The sequence below is a fragment of the Nanorana parkeri genome, unplaced genomic scaffold (genome assembly GCF_000935625.1).
Source record: "Nanorana parkeri isolate BGI_ZX_2015 unplaced genomic scaffold, ASM93562v1 scaffold130, whole genome shotgun sequence".
Taxonomy (NCBI): Eukaryota; Metazoa; Chordata; class Amphibia; order Anura; family Dicroglossidae; genus Nanorana; species Nanorana parkeri.
In genome coordinates this window covers 1585560-1592763 of record NW_017306398.1, presented here as the reverse complement: position 1 = coordinate 1592763, position 7204 = coordinate 1585560, and the positions used below count along the sequence as shown (strand labels likewise).

The 7204-nt window shown below is 52.9% G+C and overlaps 1 protein-coding gene across 1 annotated transcript in view; it reads left to right on the top strand.

The window, feature by feature from the left end:
• The window catches only part of ITPRIP (inositol 1,4,5-trisphosphate receptor interacting protein), an 18626-nt gene that overhangs the window by 86 nt on the left and 11336 nt on the right, over positions 1-7204 (top strand). The window lies entirely within an intron of this gene.

The following is a 7204-nucleotide window of genomic DNA, read 5'->3' as shown; positions in this document are numbered from 1 at the left end:
AGGGGGGGGCGCCCCCCCCCCCCCCCCCCCCAGGTACAGTACTCGCCCGCCATCTTCTAAACCCCAATGGGGGCTGCGGGGGGAGGGGGGATCTGTACCTCGGAGCGGACGCACGCTGACAGACTGACATTCACCGATCATTCCCTGCAGGTGAATCTTCCCTCATCGGCCTCAGCACTGCAGCTGTTGTAGGACTACAAGTCCCATGAGGCAATGCAAGACTCTGCTCTGTCCCCGGACTCTGCTCTGTGCCCGGACTCTGCTCTGTCCCCGGACTCTGCTCTGTGCCCGGACTCTGCTCTGTGCCCGGACTCTGCTCTGTGCCTGGACTCTGCTCTGTCCCCGGACTCTGCTCTGTCCCCGGACTCTGCTCTGTGCCCGGACTCTGCTCTGTCCCCGGACTCTGCTCTGTGCCCGGACTCTGCTCTGTGCCCGGACTCTGCTCTGTGCGTGGACTCTGCTCTGTCCCCGGACTCTGCTCTGTGCCTGGACTCTGCTCTGTCCCCGGACTCTGCTCTGTGCCTGGACTCTGCTCTGTCCCTGGACTCTGCTCTGTGCCCGGACTCTGCTCTGTCTCTCTTCATCTTTGCACTGTGAGTGCAGGGAGTTATGGTGGCGCCCCCTTCAGGAGGTGCACCTATGACACCTTTCTCTATGACACAAGATGTCCTTAGTCTTCCATCCAGTGTCCATTCATTCGAGAAGACTGAGGACACCTTGTGGCAGAAAAGAAGTACTGCGGGGAGCGGCTTAGGACTAAAGGTGAGCAGTGCAGTGTTAAAGGAGAACTGTGAGGGGGGGGTGCTTTTCACTCACCTCATAGTTCTGAGACTGTCACAGGTCGGTTCAGTAGATCGGGAGGTGAGCGAACATTGGGCGGATCCCGGCACAATTGTCGGGACCCGCTTCAGCTGTGGCGTCTCAGTATACCGCGACTTGTAGCTCTCGGTATACTGAGCCTAGGGTGACGGGAGGACGCTAGTTTGTGTCCTCCCATCACCCTAAGGAGAACTATGGGGAAAAGACTTAACCCCATAGTTCTCCTTTAAGGAACACCCGCTGGGGGACCATGAAAATTTGGCCCAGAGTTACGCTCTTGTTTTAAATATGAAATTTCTGCTTTTGTTACTCATTTCCCGTCGCTTTCCGTCTCGGTGACCACACAGGAAGTGAGGTGCAATCTCTGTGACAAGGAACACGGTAAGTGATAACCCGGCGAGGAACCAGATCCCACTCTGCTAAAATACAGGAGATTAAAAGGTTTGTGTGCCGTTGGGCTTTAAAGTTACAAAAAAAAACTTTTGTATTGGGCTGCAGATGAAAAGATAAAACAGACGAGAGGCGGAAATGTTCTGTAAAGGAGATCGACTTCGATGCTGCTAAAGCAACGCGGCTAGAAGGGGAACTGACGAAATCGGAGGGAGTAGCGGGCCGAGAGCAGTTCAGTAGCACAGAGAGTCAAACCATAGAGATATAGAAAGGATGAAAAGATGAGAGAGACCAACGTGCTTCTATTGTGTGTGATCTGGTCGTATAAAACACGCAACACGTTTCAGGGGCCAAAAACTCCCCCTTCCCCCTTCAATATATACATAGAAGATACAGTATGCAGATATCTGCATGAGGAAATCATAAACAACATTCGGATCTTAAAGGAGAACTATGGGGTCAGGGCTTTTCCCCATAGTTCTCCTTAGGGTAACGAGAGGACACAAACTAGCGTCCTCCCGTCACCCTAGGCTCAGTATATAGAGAGCTACAGCTCGAGGTATACTGAGACGCCGCATCTGAAGCGGATCCCGACAATTGTGCCGGGATCCGCCCAGCTGCGTGACTGACAGCTGGCTCTGCCTATCTAGAGGCAGAGCCAGCTGTACCCGCCCCTCCCCCCGTCCGTTCCGCCAGTCAGCGCTGGCGAATCGGAGCGGGGAGGGGGGAATCCAGCCCCTCCCCTGTCACGGCAGAGAGCCGTGACAGGATCTAGAGGTGAGCGAACGCCGGTATTTTTTCGCTCACCTCCCGATCTACTGAGCCGATCTGTGACAGTCTCATTGTCCCAGCTCGGCTAGAACTATGAGGTGAGTGAAAAGCACCCCCCTCATAGTTCTCTTTTAAAGGAGAACTGAGGTGAGTGATTTTTACTCCTCCTCATAGTGAAACTGTCACACGTCGGCTCAATAGATCGGGAAGTGAGTTATCGGGAACACATACCGTCGCTCGCTCACTTCTCGATCATGTCCCTGCAGAGAGCCGTGACTGTCACTCACGGCTCCCTGCAGGGATCCAGACAGTAATGTTGGGATCCGTCTTGGCTGCGGCGTCTCAGTATATAGCGAGCTGTAGCTTGCGGTATTCTGAGCTTTGGGTGACGGGAGGACGCTAGTTTGTGTCCTCCCGTGACCCTTAGGAGAACTATGGGGAAAAACACTGACCCCATAGTTCTCCTTTAAGATCACATTGGAATAAAATGAAACAATATAGAGTATAGCGATGCATTTTATTCATATCATTTGCATGGGAAACATGAGAGACGAGGGGAGGTCACTGATTGAAATAAATACATTTAATGGCGTAATACAAAGCTGCGTTTCCTTTTATATCTGGAGCTCTCTTTCGGTAGATACGGCATTGTACTTGGCAGGAAGCAGAAACTATGTCCCGATACCGATACTAGTATCAGTATCGGGGCAGGTACCAGTCACGAGTACTTGTGAAAATGCCCCGATACCGGCCCTTTACATTTTTAAATAGCAGCGGCTGCTGAGTTCCCGTGCGTGTGGGGACCCGCAGATAGCTGTCCATGGCAGTGCCTGCCCGGTTCTTTATCTCCTCCTTCTCTTTCCCGGCACAGGCACAGCCATGGACAGCCCCAAGGACGGAACTACCGGCGGTGCAGCCGGAGCACCCGCCCTGGAGCTAGAAGCTGGGAGGTCCTGCCGCCCACTGACAGGGGAGGACTGGGCCTGGAGAAGGATGGAGGTCGGGGGGGCCCAGCCGTGGAGATGGTTCAGCCGGACGGCCTACGGTCTGCCGGTGGAAAAGGCCGGGGCCCAGCATCGCCGGTCTGGACGTGGAGGAGGCTGGGTTCCAGCATTGTCAGTGAGGTTGGGTGCCCGCAGAGCCCTGCAGATGTCCACATGTCGCCCAGGGTGAGATCGACCCGCAGCTTGGTGAGATGAATTCTGCTTTGGGGACATGTATTCTCAGAATACATGTCCTCAAAGCAGAATACATGTCCCCAAAGCAGAATACTATTCCGCCTTAGGAACATGTGTTCTGTTTTGGCGACATTTAGTATTTAGCCCTGGTGGCCTCTGTATTTAGCCCTGGTGACCTCTGTATTTAGCCCTGGTGACATCTGTATTTAGCCCTGGTGACCTCTGTATTTAGCACTTGTGACCTCTGTATTTTGCCCTGGTGACCTCTGTATTTTGCCCTGGTGACCTCTGCATTTAGCCCTGGTGACCTCTGTATTTAGCCCTGTTGACCTCTGTATTTAGCCCTGTTGACCTCTGTATTTAGCCCTGGTGACCTCTGTAGTTAGCCCTGGTGTCCTCTGTATTTATCTCTGGTGACATCTGTATTTCGCCCTGGTGACCTCTGTATTTAGCCCTGGTGACCTCTGCATTTAGCCCTGGTGACCTCTGCATTTAGCCCTGGTGACCTCTGCATTTAGCCCTGGTGACATCTGTATTTAGCCCCGGTGACCTCTGTATTTAGCTCTGGTGAGAAACTGCCCTAAAATCATCAGTCTGTGTTGTTTTAGAAAATATGTCACATGTCCCTTTAAGAAAAAGTATTGGTAATTGATATTGGCGAGGACCTGAGCCACAGTACTTGTACTTGGTCTTAAAAAACTGGTATCAGGACATCCCTAGTAATCAGGCCGTATCGGGCGGCTCCCGGGAAGGACAGGCGCTGCGTGTGATTAGTACGCAGCCCCCGTCCTTCTCTATGGGAGTACGTGGCCGTACGCCCCCCTACGCTCACCCCAAGTGCAGGTCCGTGCGGCTGCGTGTTTCCTGGCTCGAACGCAGACAATATCCATCCTGTTAGCGTACGAGTACGCTCACCCGCTCCCGCATGGACGTGCAGGGCGGGTGAGCATAGGGCGGCGTACGGCCGTGTATTCCCATAGGGAAGGACGGGGGCTGCGTACTAATCACACGCAGCACCTGTCCTTCCCGGGAGCTGCCCGATACGGCCGGCAACGCAGCACGGAGCTGTACGTGCCGGCCGTTTCCCGTGTGAATGAGGCCTTTATATTCTCTGTGCATTATAAAGTAGCTAATGCAGTAAATGTTCTGGTCAGTGAGCACCCAGGATACCTGTCCCCGGCCCAGGGAGGGTGATTTTTGTTCCTAGCTGCACACTATATATTATTATATTATGACTTTATCCGGCAGGGTGCAGGCTGGGGTTGGAAATGTACAAGGTGTGTTCAGCTGGAAGTTCCAGATCCAACACGGCTGAACATTTTGTTTGGATCTGGGTGGAGGTGTCCGGGATCCACCCTGATAATTGCTCTGTATTGTGGAGGAGACGGCGGTGTCACATGTGGAGCGCGGGGGAAGCGAGCGCAGGCAAGGTAAGATCGCATGTCAAAACAAAGGTAGAGATTACACCCAGCACAGGGCCAGCGGGATTGCACGAACCCCTTTAATGGGGTATGTTAGTTATGGGGGGACACTGCTGAAGCTGCCTCTTCCGCCTCCAAGGCACCGTGCCGGATTCTCTTCATCAGAGTTTCCGGCTCTGCCTCCCTCACGTTGGCGTCTCACTCCTCCTGTTGCAATTTGTACAAGGTGTGAAGCAACGCTCTTTAAATAAAATACGCACATTAGAGCAGCTCTGTATTCATTACAGCAATTTTTATTTTATTTTTGCAATGCAGTGTTAAAGGAGAACTATGAGATGGGTGATTTTTACTCAGCCTCATAGTTCGAGCCGACCTTTGACAATGAGAATGTCACACGTCGTCTCAATAGATCGGGAAGTGAGCGAACACATACCGTCGCTCACTTCTCGATCCTGTCCCTGCAGAAAGCCGTGACTGTCACTCACGGCTCCCTGCAGGGATCCCCTCTCCGATCCTCCAGCGCTGACTGGCGGAACGGACGGGGGAGGGGGCGGGTACAGCTGGCTCTGCCTCTAGATAGGCAGATCCAGCTGTCACTCACGCAGCTGGGCGGATCCAGACAGTAATGTCGGGATCCGTCCCGGCTGCGGCGTCCCAGTATACCGCGGTATACTGAGCTTTAGGTGACGGGAGGGCGCTAGTTTGTGTGTCCCCCGTTACCCTTAGGAGAACTATGGGGAAAAGCACTGACCCCATAGTTCTCCTTTTATGTACCTGAATTTGACCTGATATCAGGCTACTGCAGTCCCCCTACAGCAGAGCTCAGGATTTGGAAGGGAGAAGCAGCCCAAGGTACCAATGAGTTGTGCTCCAGTGCAAGGAGAATGCTGATCGCAGGAGAGGGCAGAATGACAAGGAAGTGAGCTTTATCAGTCTGCTGCTTCTCCTTTCACTGTCCAGTCACAGACTGGGGGACCTGTAGGTGTTACTGAGCTGCAGCAGACAAGCTCTCCTTCCAGACAGGACTATGCAAATTTCAAAAACTGGATGGACAGAAATGCAAATCCTTTAACAGGCAAAGCAGCTCCCATGTGTGTATTTAGCTGTAGGTTGCACATTAAGGGGATGCAAACAAACTCCTGTGTGTTTATAACATTTGGTAGATGCTGAAGACTGAATGTTTGATGCGTTTCGCGATTCCTTGACACTCTGGGTCCTGGTCATGTGATCTTATACTGGCATTAAGTCACATGGCCTGCAGCAGCCTTGCACTATGGAAGCCGACCCCTGTCAGTCTCATTGAAGACTCCGCTTTCAGTTGCAGCTGCATTAGGTCAGGACCTGGAACTGGGGCGCTGCAGGATGTCCTTGTTAGGCCCAAACGTGGGCCTAATGTTAGCACTGAGGTGCAATATAAATAATCTGTTTTCCTACAGTTTTTGGGGGTCCAGTGCTTGCCGCATCTCCATCCAGCATGGATGCCACATATAGCTGTACTGCATGCTAGGTGCCCTGGGTTGTAACTAGTTCACTAGTTGAGCAGTAAGGGCCCATCTACATCATAGTGTTGCATTAAATGCACGGGACCCGTATGCTCCGTGCACCTTATTGCATACCACAAAATACCTCATGCTCGGTGCGCTGCTGCGTTGCATTGCCATTCATTCTTGATGACACCCCAATGCACCTTCCAGCGGCCATGCACGATACTGCAATAATGTGTGTTATGTTGCCGTGCAGTGATAAATGATGGTGCATGCTTTACTACATATCAACACAACACAAGTTATTGCAGTACCGTGCATGGCGGTCAGAAGGTGCATTTAGGTGCCAAGAATGAATGGCAATGCATCAGCGCACCTAGCATGAGCTATTGTGTGCTATGCAAAAGGGTGCGCTACGCATATAGATCCCGTACCCGAGGGCAACACTGTGGTGTGATTGGATCCTTACCGCTGAACTAGTCATTTGTTTTATATCATGGAGGAAGCAACAGTGGAAGATCTGAAGGTATGTAGGAGAACTCCAAATTCTCAGGTGGGCAGCAACAGGGCAAGGAACTACAGGAGGTGGGCAGGAATAGGGCAAGGGACTATGGGAGGTGGGCAGGAACAGGGCAAGGAACTACAGGAGGTGGGCAGGAACAGGGCAAGGAACTACAGGAGGTGGGCAGGAACTGGGCAAGGTACTACGGAAGGTGGGCAGGAACTGGGCAAGGTACTACGGAAGGTGGGCAGGAACAGGGCAAGGAACTACAGGAGGTGGGCAGGAACTGGGCAAGGAACTACGGAAGGTGGGCAGCGACAGGGCAAGGAACTACGGGAAGTGGGCAGGAACAGGGCAAGGAACTACAGGAGGTGGGCAGGAACTGGGCAAGGAACTACAGGAGGAGGGCAGGAACATGGCAAGGATCTACAGGAGGAGGGCAGGAACTGGGTAAGGAACTACGGAAGGTGGGCAGCAACAGGGCAAGGAACTACGGGAAGTGGGCAGGAACAGGGCAAGGAACTACAGGAGGTGGGCAGGAACTGGGCAAGGAACTACGGAAGGTGGGCAGCAATAGGGCAAGGAACTACGGGAAGTGGGCAGGAACAGGGCAAGGAACTACAGGAGGTGGGCAGGAAC